Raw genomic sequence first — 16,245 nt, forward strand, 5'->3', positions numbered from 1 at the left:
GTCTGATGGAAACTCGCCACCCACACCTGAACTCCGTTGCTACCTTTTTCAAAGCAATGGCGCAACTCTATGATGACCCGCATCGAGCTGCCTCGGCTGAGGCAGCCCTCTATACCTTACAGCAGGGACGCCGGGCTGCGGAGGATTATGCAGCGGAATTTAGGCGTTGGAGCGGAGACACTCAGTGGAATGACGCAGCCTTGCGTCATCAATTTCGGTTAGGGTTGTCTGACCTGCTTAAAGATGAGTTGGCAAGAGTAGGAGTACCTGACTCCTTGGAAGACCTAATAGACCGAGCCATCCAGATTGACCGTACGTTGCGGGAACGGAGACAGGAGAGGTCCAGCCAGGGGCCAAGACCCACCTGGATGCTGCCAAGGGTACCAGTCTTGCCAAGGGCCACTGTCGGCAATTGGAGTCGGGAACCGTCAGATGGGACTGAGCCCATGCAGCTCGGTCTGATGCGGCCTTCCCTCTCAACGGAAGAATGCCAGAGACGTCGGTCGAACAACCTATGCCTCTACTGCGGAGCAGCAGTTCACATGGTGCGCTCCTGTCCAGAGAAGTTCCGTAAGTGCTCTTCCTTTATTTCTGCTATATCTCCTGCGTGCACAGGCAACCCCACTCACTTAGCTGTGCCTGTGTCTTTTCAGCTCCCCGGAAGAATCGTACAAGTGACAGCTATTATTGACTCTGGGGCGTGTAGCTGTTTTATTGACCTTAGCTTTGCAGCCCAGCAGCAGATTCCATTGCTCACCAAGGAGCAAGGTCTGAACATTTTTTTGGCCGATGGGTCTCGAATAAAATCGGGGACGTAGATCGGGAGACCCCTCCTATACACACCACAGTGGCAGGTCATCATCAAGAACTTCTCCGTTTGGACGCCATTGCGTCCCCTCAATTTCCAGTTATTTTGGGGCTTCCCTGGCTACGAGCTCACGACCCCCAAATTGACTGGAAAGCCGGGTCAGTTCAGTTTTGCTCACCTTATTGTCAGGAGCATTGCTTACCCAGATTACCACTAGATACACCAACCTTGTTATGTGTGAGTACCGATACCGAGTTAGCCCAAATTGTGCCTTCGGCCTATCATCAGTTTCTTGATGTTTTTAGCCCACGGGGAGCAGATATTCTTCCCCTGCATTGGGCTTACAACTGCCCCATTGACCTTCTCCCGGGATCTGAGATACCATTTGGCCGAATCTTTCCCCTGTCAGAACGAAAGCTGGGGGCACTGAAAGAATATATTGATGAGAGCCTTCGGAAGGGCTTTATCTGCCCTTCCACATCACCAGCTGGGGCAGGAATCTTTTTTGTTGAAAAAAAGGACCAGTCCCTGAGGCCATGTGTCGATTATAGGGACTTAAATAAGTTCACAGTCAAGAATCGCTACCCCCTTCCCTTGGTCCCTGAGTTATTCCAACGGTTAAAGACAGCTTCTATTTTTTCAAAACTCGATGTCAGGGGCGCTTATAACCTGGTCCATATACGGGAAGGGAACGAGTGGAAAACCACTTTTCGCACTCGGTTCGGGCACTTCGAATGCTTAGTTATGCCATTTGGGTTATGTAATGCACCGGCCACGTTTCAGCATTTAGTGAATGATATTTTTAGAGATTGTTTCTAGACGATATTCTGATCTTTTCCTCGTCTCTTGAGTCGCATCGGGGGCATGTCAGGAGCGTGCTGGAGCAACTTTGCCAGCACGGGCTCTATGCCAAAGCCGAAAAATGCAGTTTCGCGCAGCATAGTATCTCGTTTTTGGGTCTAATCATTTCCACCACTGGGATCGCTATGGACCCCCAGAAAATCACTGCAATTTTAGAATGGCCGGCCCCCACGGATAAGAAGGGGGTTCAGAGATTTATTGGTTTTGCCAATTTTTATAGGAAATTTCTAAAAAATTTCTCAGGCCTGGTATCCCCCATCACCCAACTCACAAAGATGGGGGTACGTTTTCAGTGGACCCCAGCAGCACAGGCCGCCTTTGAGGCCTTGAAGAAACTGTTCACAGCAACTCCCATCTTGAGCCACCCTGATGCATCATTACCATATATATTAGAGGTGGACGCATCAGATGTTGCTGTAGGAGCAGTATTGTTGCAAAGGGTAGGTGCAAAGGAAACTATGCACCCGGTAGCTTTCTTTTCTAGAAAGCTCTCCCCCTCGGAAAGGAATTATGACATCGGGGATCGGGAATTGTTAGCAATTAAGGCAGCATTAGAGGAGTGGCGGTATCTATTAGAGGGAGCCCTACACCCCATTTTGGTCTACACCGACCATAAAAATTTAGAATATCTGAAGATAGCTAAATGCCTCAGACCACACCAGGCCAGATGGGCATTATTCTTTTCTAGGTTCAATCTACATATAACCTATCAACCCGGGTCTAGAAGCACGAAACCGGATGCTCTCTCCCGGATGTTTGAAGACCCTAAAGAGACACCCAAACCAGATACCATCTTGCCGGCAGGTAGTTTCTTACTGCTCCAGTCTGAGCTTTTGTCCAAACTACAGGTTGCGTCCACCAGGGTTCCTGACCTACCTGGAATCTCAATACAGAGCAGGGAGGGGGGAACAGATCCTGGTACCCAAGGAAGCTCAGGCCCTGGTTTTGGGCTATTGTCATGATCATCCATTGGCCAGTCACTTTGGAATACACAAGACCCTAGAATTGGCACAACGCACGTTTTGGTGGCCAAGTATGGCCAAAGATTGTGAAACGTACGTTAGAACTTGCACTATTTGCAATCGGAATAAACCCACCAGAGACAGGGCTTGGGGCTTGCTGTGACCCTTGCCAATACCTGACCAGCCCTGGAGCATGATCTCCATAGATTTTATCGTGGAACTGCTACCATTGCAGGATCACACCATGATTTTTGTAGTAGTGGACCGTCTCTCTAAGATGGCCCACTTCCTCCCACTAGAAAAGACACCATCCACTTCCGAAACGGCACAGGTCTTCATTAAGGAGATAGTGAGACTTCACGGAGTGCCAAAGAATATTGTTTCGGATCGGGGAGTTCAATTTACGTCCAAATTCTGGAAGGCTTTATGCGAGGGTTTGGAAATCAAGCTGTCTTTTTCTTCGGCGTATCACCCGCAAACTAACGGACAGACTGAGCGGACCAATCAAACGCTCGAACAATATCTTAGATGTTACACTTCATTTCTGCAAGATGACTGGCTGACACTTCTGCCAATGGCAGAATTTGCCTATAATAATGCAAACCATTCTGCCACTAATCAATCCCCGTTCTTCGTCAACTATGGGTTCCACCCTACTTTCCTGCCACATCTGGTCCCGGAGAACTCAGTCCCAGCGGCCCAAGAGACCCTAAATTTCTTCACGACCAATAATAAATTATTACAGGAAACAATGGCTAGAGCCCAGGAAGATAGCAAGAAATTTTTTGACAAAAAAAGAAGAGGGGAATTGGTCATACACCCCAGGGATCAGGTTTGGTTGGTGACGACCAATCTGAAACTGGCATGCCCGTCAAGAAAATTGGCACCCAAATTCGTGGGCCAATTCCAAGTAGAACGTAAGATCAATGAAGTTGCATACAAGCTAGCACTTCCCGAATCTTTTAAAATACACCCTGTTTTCCATGTGTCTCTTTTGAAACCCGCAGTTCCACATCCTTTTTCAGATTGTAGATCTAGACCCCCAGAGACCATAGACATTGATGGTGAAGAGGAATTCGAGGTAGAGGCGATTATTGACTGCAGAAGAAGGGGTGGTCAAACGCAACACCTCATCAAGTGGAAAGGCTATGGGCCAGAAGAGAATTTGTGGGAACCTGCTCAAAATGTCCATGCCCCTAGATTGATTCAGGAATTCCATCGCAACCAGCCTCGAAGGAGAAATCGGGTGGGCATCCAGAGGCTGCCCATGGGGGGGGGGGCAATGTCAGGGACCCCAGGCTTTACCGCGGCGCACGGGTCTGTGCATGCGCGGTATGCCGGGGCGCACTGGCGTGCGGGCATTAGGACCTGGGCGCCCGCTACGGCAACGGCGGTCGCGCATGCGCACTCGTGATCGTGGATATACCCCTGGCACAAATGAGGGCGCAGGGCGCCCTATTTAAACAGGCTATGTCTATGCTCAAGTTGCCGTATGGTCTTTACCTGTATCCTGTGTTTCCTGAGAGATTGCCTTGTTGCCGACACTGTCTGACCCTGATTCACTGACTGTCTCCTGCTCTGATCCCTGACTTGTCTGACCATTCTCATGCATAATCCTGCACGTTTGATCTCCCACTGAACCTGGCCTGTGACCTGTCTATCCTTCTGCCTGCCGCTTGTACCGTCATGCCTCCACCGTTACCGACCTGGCCTGTCTGACTTCACTCACTCTGCCTCCTCACATCAGACTCTCAACTGCTATATACCACTGGCAAGTGCTTCTACCACAGCTGGTTGCACCCAGGGGCTGCGACCTGGTTTCGGCCTGCTCCAAGTCCATCCCCACCATCAAGGGCCCTGGTGAACAAGCAGGTCGGGCCTTAGACTCCACACTTTGGGGAATCCCGGTCTGTGGAGCACTAGAGGCTACCGCCGGCTGGTTCATAACAGTATCTCTGTCCTATTACTCTTACGTGCACAGTACCAAATAACTAGGACTAAGTTACAGGCTGGTTGGTTAAGTACTGGAGGGACTCCTCATCACCGCAGATCTTGTCTTCAGCTCTCTAAAACAAAGACAGGTGCTGCATCATCCTCAAGGGCCCCTGCAATGGGAAAATAAACATCTGGAGGCATCTTTATATATAACTATAAATTACCCAGGTATATGTGCACAATTCCACCAGGATGTCTATCAGGCCTTTTGCTGATAATACCTGTTTGTACATTGAATGTGTATACTGTTATTAACTTTTTCTTATATAAAGCGTGTATTATTTCTATACTGGTGTGCATATTCTTATGGTTAATGTTATATGTTTGTTGCTGTAGCACTTCAGCTTCCAGATTAATTTGACTACTGTTTAATTTCCCAGTGTAGCACTACCCTCTTAGGAGTTGCTGAAGTTTTGGGTCCCCCTATAATCCTGCACAGCCAGGCAACACACATTTCCACAACGACTTGCATCCAAGAGTGAGAAATCAGTCCTTGAGAGTCTTTTTTATCTTTTATTAGGGGTTTAAAACTTGGATGGGGTAAAGGGTGTATCGAATGCCCAAGCAAAATGGAAACTCCTTAGCAACTATGTACAAGCCTTTACAGCAAAGTTTCTCTTCTAAAGAGCTAGCCAGCATCTCTTCTAGTACGATCCTAGACCCCAGATGACTCCTCTCCTCATCCAGTTGTACTGAGTGAATCCCTGGGCTGGAGATCCAGTGCCTGCCACTGCAGAGTGAAACAGACCCGGGTAACATAGCAAATGCAGTTCCCCAGTAGAGTGCTCCTTTCTCCTTACTGGCACAGGGGGTGCAAGTTTACTCACTTGGTCCCTCTCCTGTGCTGACGATGGGTCGGTGGCTGCTCCCAGGCCTTCTAGCTGGACCACTCCTTCCCTGCCACAGAGGTGGTTCTCTCTCCGAGGGCCGGTGAAGATCAAGTTTTCCAAATTCCAAAGTCCTCTGCCTGCAGGTGAGCCCCTCTCCATCTGGGCCCCCTCACAGGTTCCAGCCTCCACCTTGCATCCTCTCTGTCTCTTCCACCCAAACTCTCCCCTCCAACTCTCCAGCTGCTGAGCAGGATCAATCACTTTTAAGGGTTGTCCTGGCCCCTTGCCAAGCTTCCTGTTGATGATTGGCCAGGCTCCCTCAAAAGTACAGATCAGCCACTCCTCAGATTCACCCACTGTTTCTAAACCTTTCTCCAAAGGTCCAGAACAGGGGGAAATTCCAGAGGGCTGGTCTGCAGAGCCTCTCAGCTCTGACCGAATTTTGACCCCTGCTAGCTGTTACTCAGCCCTAGCTAACAACTGGAATTTAGATCCCCCTAGCTACCTAGGAGGGTGCCACACCAGGAAGGGAATCCACTCTTTTCACAGAGACCCTGTCCTGGGTGGAGGTACTGCCAACTTTATTATCAAACCTGCTCTTCCACTTAGGAAAAGCTGTGGTTCACTTATTTACCTACAGGTTTAGCATAATATCCTGTTTGGAAAGGGCCATTTCTCATAACCCCCTCCCCCAGAAAGAGAGCTACTTGAGCAATTTCTGATACTCTGGTCAATTGTTGCCTCCAAGCAGTACTGCCAACAGTTCAGCTGTCACAGTATAGCCAGAGAATGAGCTATTACATAGCTTAGCTGTGTATAAACAATGGGGGCATGATGATACAGAAGGTCCAAGTAGCCCAAGTTCTGGTGGTGAGTGCCCTGACAGCTCACTAGACAGCAGTGGGTGCACACTGGCACAGGGCATTTAAACAGAAGGGTAGTGGACAGGTAGAGCAGACACATTCATTACATAGAACAGACCATGTACTGGTACAAATATATGGAGCACAACAGAGTGAGGATATTCAAAACCAGGATACAGGCTGCTATATTATTTGGTTGGTGGTCAGGTTACAGTATCATGTAATAGCTGCATAATGATGGCGGCTGGCTGCTGATTATGAGCTGTGAACTCTCAGTAGCATAGGTTACAGATTCAGCTATTTGTGTTCTCCATCCTGCTAAAGCACACAAGGCAACAGCACGTTCTGCTTACCCATAAAGGCTGTATAATACACAAACATTTGCTGATAATTTATGTAAATCTTCTTTTCCATTAAGCATTCATATTTATGCTCGTAAATGCTGAATAGCCATTCATATATTCCTTTGGAAAAATTGTATTAAATATTTATCGGACACTACCTGAAAATGTGCTTAGGGCCATGTTTTAAAGTGCAGGAAATGCACCTGCTAATCAGATTTGCTTTTGGCCTGTAGTTGAAAAGAGTAGTATGGGAATAGCAATTGTGTGCCCTCTGCATTATTGTTGTAAAGATCCCACAGCTACCACCCACCTTCCATTGGCACTTGCTGGTCCTATGTCCATGCAGCTAGCTCTCAAAGCAGCATTCAACATTTCAGGTTAACATATTGTACCTACCAACTGTCTCTCATTTGGAGGGACTGTTCTTCTTTTTGAACGAATCCCTCTGTACATCTTTCCTCCTCAGTTGTCCCTATTTTTGGTCTGATATACAACAAATACCTTTGAAAATGTACTATTCAAATATTACTGTAAAAATGTTATTCTTCACTAAACCTTCATTCTATCTCTTAAAGCGGAGCTCCACCCAAAAGGGGAAGTTCCACTTTAAGGACTGCCTCCCTGCTCCCCATTAAGGATTTGCACCTTTGGGGGGCACCCAAATTTGACAGGTACCCACTCCCACTTCCAGTCCAATCGCCTAGGCGATCGGAAACGGAAGGTGCCCTCCCTCCTACCCTCGCTCCCTGTAGTCTTTTGGGATACGTGACAGGCCCCAGAATACTACAGGACCATTCATATAGCGCAGCGCTACTTGCACATGCGCAGTGGGTACTCGGCTGTGAAGCCGCAAGCTGTCACAGCCGGGTGCCCACACTGAAGATGCCGGCTTCCTGGAATACAGGACGGTCGGTGAAACGGGCTGCGGGGGACACACTGCAGGACCGAGGGACAGGTAAGTGGCTGTTTTTTAAAAGTCAGCAGCTATAGTTTTTGTAGCTGCTGACTTTTATTTTTTGACAGGGTGAGTGGAACTCCGCTTTAATTATTTTGTTTTGCTTTTCCAAGAAGTCAGTAAAAAGGAAAAGTCATAGTGAAAAAAATAATTGTGGGTTAAACCAATTATTTTTGGCATATGCATTCTTTTTTGGTCTGCAAAACCTAGGACATGGCAGGCATGAGTTTATAGCCTAAATACATTGTGCTACAAGGTGATCCCTCTTTTCACCTTAGAAAGTTGGGGGGTATGGGCTAGTAACTGTTTTTTGGGTGTCTTAGTGGTCATTACTTATACTTGCAGCACTGGTGTCCTTGGTTCAAATCTTTGCAATATGTGCGTAGAGTTTGCAAGCTTGTGTGGGTTTCCTTTCACACTCCAAAGACATGCTGGTAAGTAAATGGCTGCTGTCTAAATTACATAAATAAATAGAATCTTGTGCACTTCTATGAATCAAATACAGACTTACTCGTAGTGATAGTGAAAATTGCTGTAGCATGAAGTTATGTAGCCACTATCGCGCACAACCCCTATAAATATGTTAAAGAAAATTTTATATATTGAAATAAAATTCTAAAAATTTCTTCTTTATGGTGCTCCCTTCCTCTTGTGATCACCAAGTGCTTCAAACACAAGAGTGCATAATTCCACCAACAGATGTCTGCTCACCTCCAGCAGTGTGACCTCACATAGTATTGAGTTTGGTCTAACTGCACTTTTGGTCCCACAATGGACACTGAAAATCAACTTGATGGATTTCAGCTGTTAATACCTCATTCAGAATACAACTCTCACCACCAATTCACCTCATAAAATAAATAACTTCATATAGTGCATAAAACTTTAAAACATTTTATTACCAAAAAATATATCCAAATGCGCACTCACATGTATAAGGTGCCTGACCGCACCAAGTGTATAACACTGCTATTATAAAGCTATACTGAAACTACAGCAGTGTGTCCTCCAATAAAATCATCCTTACATATGCAAAATATCATAAACCGCAGGTGCCGTAATGCTCACTGGCTTAAATAGCAGTGTGTCCTCCAGTATGAACGTATATGGATCAGTGTGCACTACCGCTGTAGTAATTGCCAGCTCCGTATTACGTTGTGATGCCATCCAAAGCTCCTCCCCAATGCGTTTCGTCACTTGTCACGTGACTTTCTCAAGGGGAACATGATTGGACCATCCAACGCTGATCTGCTATATAATTAGACCCCGGCACCATTTTGTTGTAGACAATTTATTTCTCATATGGGAGGATAATTTTATCAGAGAGCACACTGCTGTAGTTTCTATATAGCTGACTCCTCACGGCACAGTTTCTCCAGATTGCAAAGCAATTTATAATAGAGGTGTTATAAACTTGGTGCGGTCAGGCACCTTATATATGTGAGTGTGCATTTGGATTCATTTGGTGGTGGAATTATGCACTCATGTGCTTGAAGCACTTGGTGATCACAAAAGGAAGGGGGCCCCATAAAGAAGACATTTTTGGATTTTTTTTATTTCAATATATTAAATTTTCTTTAACACATTTGGATTTAGGTTGGGTTTGGTTTGTAGCGCTGCACTTATTTCACTATATACATTGCTGTCTAAATTGGCTCTAGTAGTTGTGTACAGATTGGCTATGCACGTGGCATCACATTCTGCATAGCAATCCCATGCTGAGCAATTGAAGAGGGTTGAGGGAAGCCCTGGCAACCTACCTCGTAAAAAATATCACCATCTATGGAAATGGCATTCTATCGTATCACACATGGTGCCCAGAGAGCTCTCCCATAGAATCGCTGAGAGTTGTATACCACTGAATGGATGGATACATACTGTGCACACACTATTTTAGAGCTGCCATTCAAAATTGGGGAACTGAAAAGCAGGCATACTCCAATGTATGAGATGTTACAGGGTGGCAGGTACAAGTTGGACAAAAGGTTCTTGTTGGTTGTTGTAAGCTTCTGTGCTTGTCCTGTGAATCCTGATTGCTGGTTTGCCAAAATCTACAACTTTTTGCTGGCAAAATGTAATGTCCTGACTTCTACTTTATGGCTATGACTAAGGCTTATTGCCGAAACGCGTACATTTTTATATACACATCTCACTTGTTCAATAAAGTTTACTATTCGGGAAGACGAGTGTCGGCTATACCAATGCTCATTATTCAGTTGCATCTGTGCTGGGAAGACACACAGAGCCAGAGCACTGAAATTCCACCTCTGTGGGGCAAAAGCTCTGGGCATAGCACCTACTTGTTCACAATTTTTTGCTGGTGTCTTTGGTGATGATTGGGCACTCCTTACACTTTTTAATTTATGACACAAAGCCATATATGATCTTATAGCAGCATTTTTGCAATTAAAGGAAAAGTAGGAGCCAAAGCTCTTTTGGCCCTACTTCTCCTGTGTGTCACATGAGTGTATTTCGTTCTGCACTGCTGTGATGGTTCACACTCTGGAGAGAGCCCGACTTTAATGTCAGGATCCACTCATATGCCTGGACTGGCAGTTGGCTCAGCCTTTCAGTGACCTGTTGAGAGCCTGAGCCAACCGCTCTTACCCCCTCTACAGCCCAGCACTCCAGTGAGCGCTGGAGGGGCAGAGCAGAGAGCTGGTGGCTGACAGTCACCAACTCTCTCCTCTCTGAAGGCTGAAAACTGAGTGATCAGCAATCGCAAAGTGAATTTTCAACTTAGTGAATGAGGTGAAACTGCAGACTTCAATCATCCAATCATGTGTAAGTAAATTATCTGTTTTTTTTTCTTGCATATGATTTGGTATTCTTTGCAAAGTCAGTTTTCACTTAGCTTCACCTCACTCAGTAAGCTAGATGAAAATTTACTTTGCAAAGGGAACATATCTAATCCTTTAGATACAGTACATAAATCAACCATAGTGCATGTGTTCCGGAATCTGTATTCATACAAGCATTTATTTGTAAGTTGTAAGGGTAATAGCAAAGGCAAGCTATTCTGAATTTGAGAAACACTGAAATTAAAAATCAAATTCAATTATTGTTTGCAAAAAAATGTTTAAATGAATTACCAGCAAATGTAGAAGGATCTGGTCTTGAAGCCCAGCTCCAGAAAACATAACAGTTTTCCTTTGCAGTAGGATTGCATCTGCACTGCAAGTGTTAAGTGTTTGTTTGGGTCTAAGGGACATAGAAAATAAAAAGATCTACTTAACTGTTTCCATTCTGCTAAACCAGTCCCCTAAGTGTCTTCTACCCCATGCTGTGATGGTCTAAGGTCCTGATGTCATTAAGACCAATGCTTGGGCTCATATTCCTCCTAGACTGTAAGCTCTAATGAGCAGGGCCCTCTGTTTCCTCTTGTACCAAATTGTATTGTAATGTCTACCTTCATTTTGTAAAGCGCTGCGCAAACTGTTGGTGCTATACAAATCCTGTATAATAATAATAGCCCTACATTGGATGTGATGACGCTGCGGGACAGTGCACCACCAGAGTTGGGGGAGCACCATCTGCCGGGGGAGAGAAGGATCAGGTAAGTTAAAGTGCTTCTCCTCTCCCCTAGACTAAACAAGCAGCCCCACTGCAAGGGTTTTTATGCTTCCTGGAGTTAGGCTTTAACATAAATATTTCTGTAGGGTTTACAGTGGAACTCTAAGCAAGCTTAAAAGGTAGCAGAATGGGCACTGGAAATTTTTAGTATAAGACAATAATTCTGAATAACCAAAAAGTATATACAATTGGGTTTGAATATTATTATTTATCGCATTTACATTTCAACACTCAAAAAGTTTGCCTTCTAAAACAGTGCATTTTTAGTGAGCACATATTGACTTAATATTTATTGTAATGTTTACCTTAAAACCCAGCTCCAGGCTCTGGATCTCACTCCTTCCCCAGCGTAATGACATGTCTTTACAACATTTTCCTGTAAGCCCAGGACAGGGAAGGAGTCAAAACCTTGACTCCCTGGATCTTACAGGAAGTTGGATGATGCTGGGTGTCATTTAAACCAAAAGAGAAGAAGAAAAAACTTTGCCAATTAGAGAACTTGAACTAGAACTAGACGTGGATGCTGTAAATTTTCAATTTGTTTAAATTCACATACATTCATTCACTGAAAAATGTCATTTTGTCATATTCGTTATGTTGAACTAATTTGTTTTTTGGGATTTTTTTGTATCCTCGGCTTATATTTCATATATTCGTTGGTCTGGGTGGATTCGAAAAATGTTGCACTTTTTCTGGAAGATTGCTCCTGAATATATTTGATATATTATCATGTCGGACAGATTATAATTGGAAAGATTTGATATTTTCAGATGGTAGTCCAACCCACCAAGAGAAACGTCATGAGCTGATTAGACAATATTGACTGGCATCAGGTGCATCCGAATTAATGAATGGAACGAAACGTGAACCCATTCTTTATCCGAATCTGAATTCTCAAACAAATTTGAATATTGAATTCAGTTCCCTATGGGCCTGAACTACTATGGCTGGGGTCTTGAATTAAAATTTACAGAGGTACAGTCAGCAAAATTGCCTTCCAGCAGAGGTCCGAATCTCATTGGTGATATAACACATCACAGTCCCCCAGAACATTATGATCTTCAGCGTACCTTTCACAGTGTAGTCCCCTCTACATCACAGTCCCCTCTTTAACCATTTGCCGCCCGCCCTATGGCCGAACGGCGGGTGGCAAATGTCATCAGCCTTCCGGGTGGACGCCATATGGCATCCTCCCGCACATGCGCAGATTGCGCTCCTGCAGAGCGGCGCAGCGGCGCGATCTGTCACCGGCCGTGTACCTCGGACACGGCCGATGACAGATCTGAGTATCGGCCCCGTTGCCGTTACCATGTGACCTGCTGTGACCAATCACAGCAGGTCACATGACAGTTGTATACAGTGGAAGGCTTCATTCATGCCATCCATTGTATACTAGTGTCTAGCTGTGAATGGTCACAGCTAATCACATGCACATGTCATGTGATTAGCTGTGGCCAAATCACAGCTAAGCACAAAAAAAAAAAAAACCCTGAATGAATCGATGTCATTTAGGTAAATGCTTGCTTATAGCAAAGTAATTCTTTGCTATAAGCAAATTGTGTAAAAAAAAAAAAAAAATACTGATCACTTCCCCAAAGTAGTACAATGTTACTATGGTAACATTGTACTACTTTAGTCATAGTGAAATATGAAAAAAAAATCTTAAAAAAAAGAAAAAAAAAATATATATATATTATATATTTTTTTTTTTTTCATACTGTCTCCAGTCAGTGTCCCTGATCACCGCCATGCCAGTTATATGATGACGCTGTACTGCACTGGTAACAATATGTAAAAAGAAAATAGTGAAACTAATTTTTTAAATTTTGTAATTTTCCGAAAAGTTATGACAAAAAAAATACAACTTCAAGAAACTCACCATGCCTTTTATGAAGTACGTTTGACTGTCTACTTTGCAAAAAGGGGTCATTTGGGGGATATCTGTACTGTTCTGACATTCTTGCAGCTCAAGAAATTAGATTGGCTCTCAGTACTTCAGGATTGATCAATATTCAGATCTATACCATAGTTTGTGAACTCTATAACTTTCCTACAAACTAAAAAATACATCCTAATTTGGGTTATTTTCACCAAAGACATGTAGCAGAATACATCTCGGCCTAAATTTATGAAGAACAATTATTTATTTGCAAACTTTTATAACAGAAGCAAAGAAAAACTTTTTTTTTTCAAAATTTTTGTGTTTTTTTTTTTTAATTTAGCAAAAAATAAAAACCCCAGTGGTGATTAAATACCACCAAAAGAAAGCTCTAGTTGTGTGAAGAAAATTATAAAATTTTAGTTTGGGTACAATGTTGTATGACCGCGCAATTGTCATTCAAAGTGTGAGAGCGCTGAAACCTGAAAACTGGCCTGGGCAGGAAGGCGTAAAAATGCCCGGTATTGAATTGGTTAACCCCTTGACGCCAAAGGCATGCAAATATGCAGCCTCTCGGCATCTGGACCTTGCGCTCCTGGCACATATGTCTGTGACTCATGGAAAGGTCCTGATCTCCCCTTTCGATCAGGACCTTTTCCAATCATGTGACCGCCATGACGGCGGCAAATCACAGCGGTCACATGACCCTAAAACCCAGCCCGCCTCCCGGCTTCTTGAAAGGGCTAGGAGGCGCCGGCGCAAAGAAGTTAAAGAAGTCCCGCAGTGTCCTCTTTTCTCCTTCACATCACTGCCCCCCTTTACATCACAGCGCCCCTTAACAAAACACAGCGTCTCCTAACACATCACAGCACCCATAACACAATGCAGCACCACTGAACATAACACAGCACCCCTTAACATAACACAACACCTATTAACACAACACAGCACCTCCTAACACAACACAGTGCCCCTAAAACACACAGCACCCCCAACAACACAGCGCCCTTTAACATAGCCTACTAGCAGTGTCCTCTTTTCTCCTTCACATCACTGCCCCCCTTTACATCACAGTGCCCCTAACACAACACAGCGTCCCTTAACACAACAAAGCACCCCAAAACACACAGCACCCCTAACAAAACACAGCGCCCCTAACATAACACAGGACCCCTAAAACACACAGCACACCTAACACACCACAGCGCCCCTAATAACACAGCATCCCTAACATAACACAGCACCCCTAAAACACACAGCACCTCTAATAACACAGCACCCCTAACACAACACGTCGCCCCTAACACAACAGTGCCCCTAACAAAACAGCGCGATTTAACACAACACAGAGCACCTTTTAATGCAAGCCTTCCCCTGTACAGTCCTATGGTACCTTAGGCAGAGCAGAGATACTAATCCTTCTGGGGTGTCCTCTCCTGAGCCTCTGGCCCACCACCAGTGTCATCCTCATGGTAGGCGGGGTGTCTCAAGCTTTCTGTCTCAAGCTGCAGAGAACAGAGGTCTTTGCATGTTGGCTGGCTGGGTGGTTGCCGGCTCCTAACCCTCAGTCCCGATCTGCAGCTCCTCACGCCCCACCCACCGAGGGGCAGTCCTGTCCAGACCGCGTCCATGCCTCTGCTGCAGCTGGGTGTCCTTTTCCGGGCCTCCCGCCCTACCGCCAGTGTCATCCTCACGGTGGGCAGCGTATGGGGGGCTGTGGGTCAGTACTGGAGGTTGGGAGCTGGCGATTGCCTGGCTTGTTAGTGTGTGGGTCCCGATCTGCAGCTCCTCGCACCACGCCCGCTGTGGGGATGGCGTCAGTGTCTGGGCAGGGGGCCTGGGGGAGGCCACCCCTGGCAGTTGGTATGGCTGCGGTCCAGATGGGACTGTCAGGATGGGACGGTTCCAGACCACGGTCCGCCATTTAGTGACCACTGTACTATGGCATCATGTGACATCATCCGAATGAAATAAATGCATTTGTTAATTTCGTTATAACTTTTTTTCTGATTTGTTGCCATTCATTTCCGTGTCCATTCGGAGATCTGAATATATCTGAAATCTCTGAAAATAAAATTTTTGTAAAAAAAAAAGTATCAAAACGAAACAGATAACACGCCTAGCTTGGACTCTCTTTTGTGACTGGGGAGACATGCCATACATACATTCATGGGTAAATGCGAATGCAGAAGAAATTGATGTTGAATGGCTGAATATGGCCGTGTTCAGCCATTCACTTGCAAAGATTTGCCACAGTTATAAATATTTCTTCTTGTTTTACTGTCCTAGCCGACTACAGTGCTTATCTATTCAGCTAAACCTTGCTTATGTGCCATGAGCATCAGCATCTGCATTGGATGAGTAGAGACTGAAGATGGTGATTCTTCTAATTACCACTCACCACTGCCCACAATACTTTGCCTACTAGTATTATGTATTTCAGGACAGCAAAGATGGTGGTGGTGGTAGGGGGGTTAGCCTGTTAAGCCAGGCACAGAGACACAGTCATAGCTGTGATGGCCACAACCTCTGCCCCTTTACCACAGAGCAGCAGCCTCCATATTTCTATCCTCACATGTCCTATACATTGCAACAATTTTACAATAGCTTCAAATCACAGAGCTTTAAAACGAGGATAGGATTCTATATTTTAGCTGTATATTTTAAACTTTATTTGACTTTATTGTATTGTTATTTTTGGAACATTAAGGATCTTTAGCTTGATGTGTTAGCTTTGCAAGTTGTCCAGTTTAGTTTTCATACACTAGATGGTGCTGTTGTAAATGTTTGGGGAATATGTGCAGCCAGTTGTCTTGTTTCTTATAATATGATGACATTGTATCTACTTTGAGAAACACAGTAACTGGTCAGTGCTACTTTCATTTCTGGAGAATATATATTGTATCAGTTTGTCTGATAAACACACAGTATATTGTATCAGTTTGTCATTGGTTAAACAGTGCAAGACCCCTATTCTTTTTTATGCATTTTTATTATTAAACAGAAGAGATAATGACATTTCTTGGTTCCTATGAGGTTGCACGTGCCTCAAGCAAAGGTAGAATGATTGTTATAAAGTTGTGCTACACAATAAAGCCTCGTTCACACTCGCTCAAAATACTAACACTGAAAAAACACACTTGTAGCGTTAGTGGGCATTGTTCAGTGTGTTTGA

The sequence above is a fragment of the Staurois parvus genome, unplaced genomic scaffold (genome assembly GCF_062004578.1).
Source record: "Staurois parvus isolate SC_StPar_1 unplaced genomic scaffold, SC_StPar_1.0 ptg000748l, whole genome shotgun sequence".
Lineage (NCBI taxonomy): Eukaryota > Metazoa > Chordata > Amphibia > Anura > Ranidae > Staurois > Staurois parvus.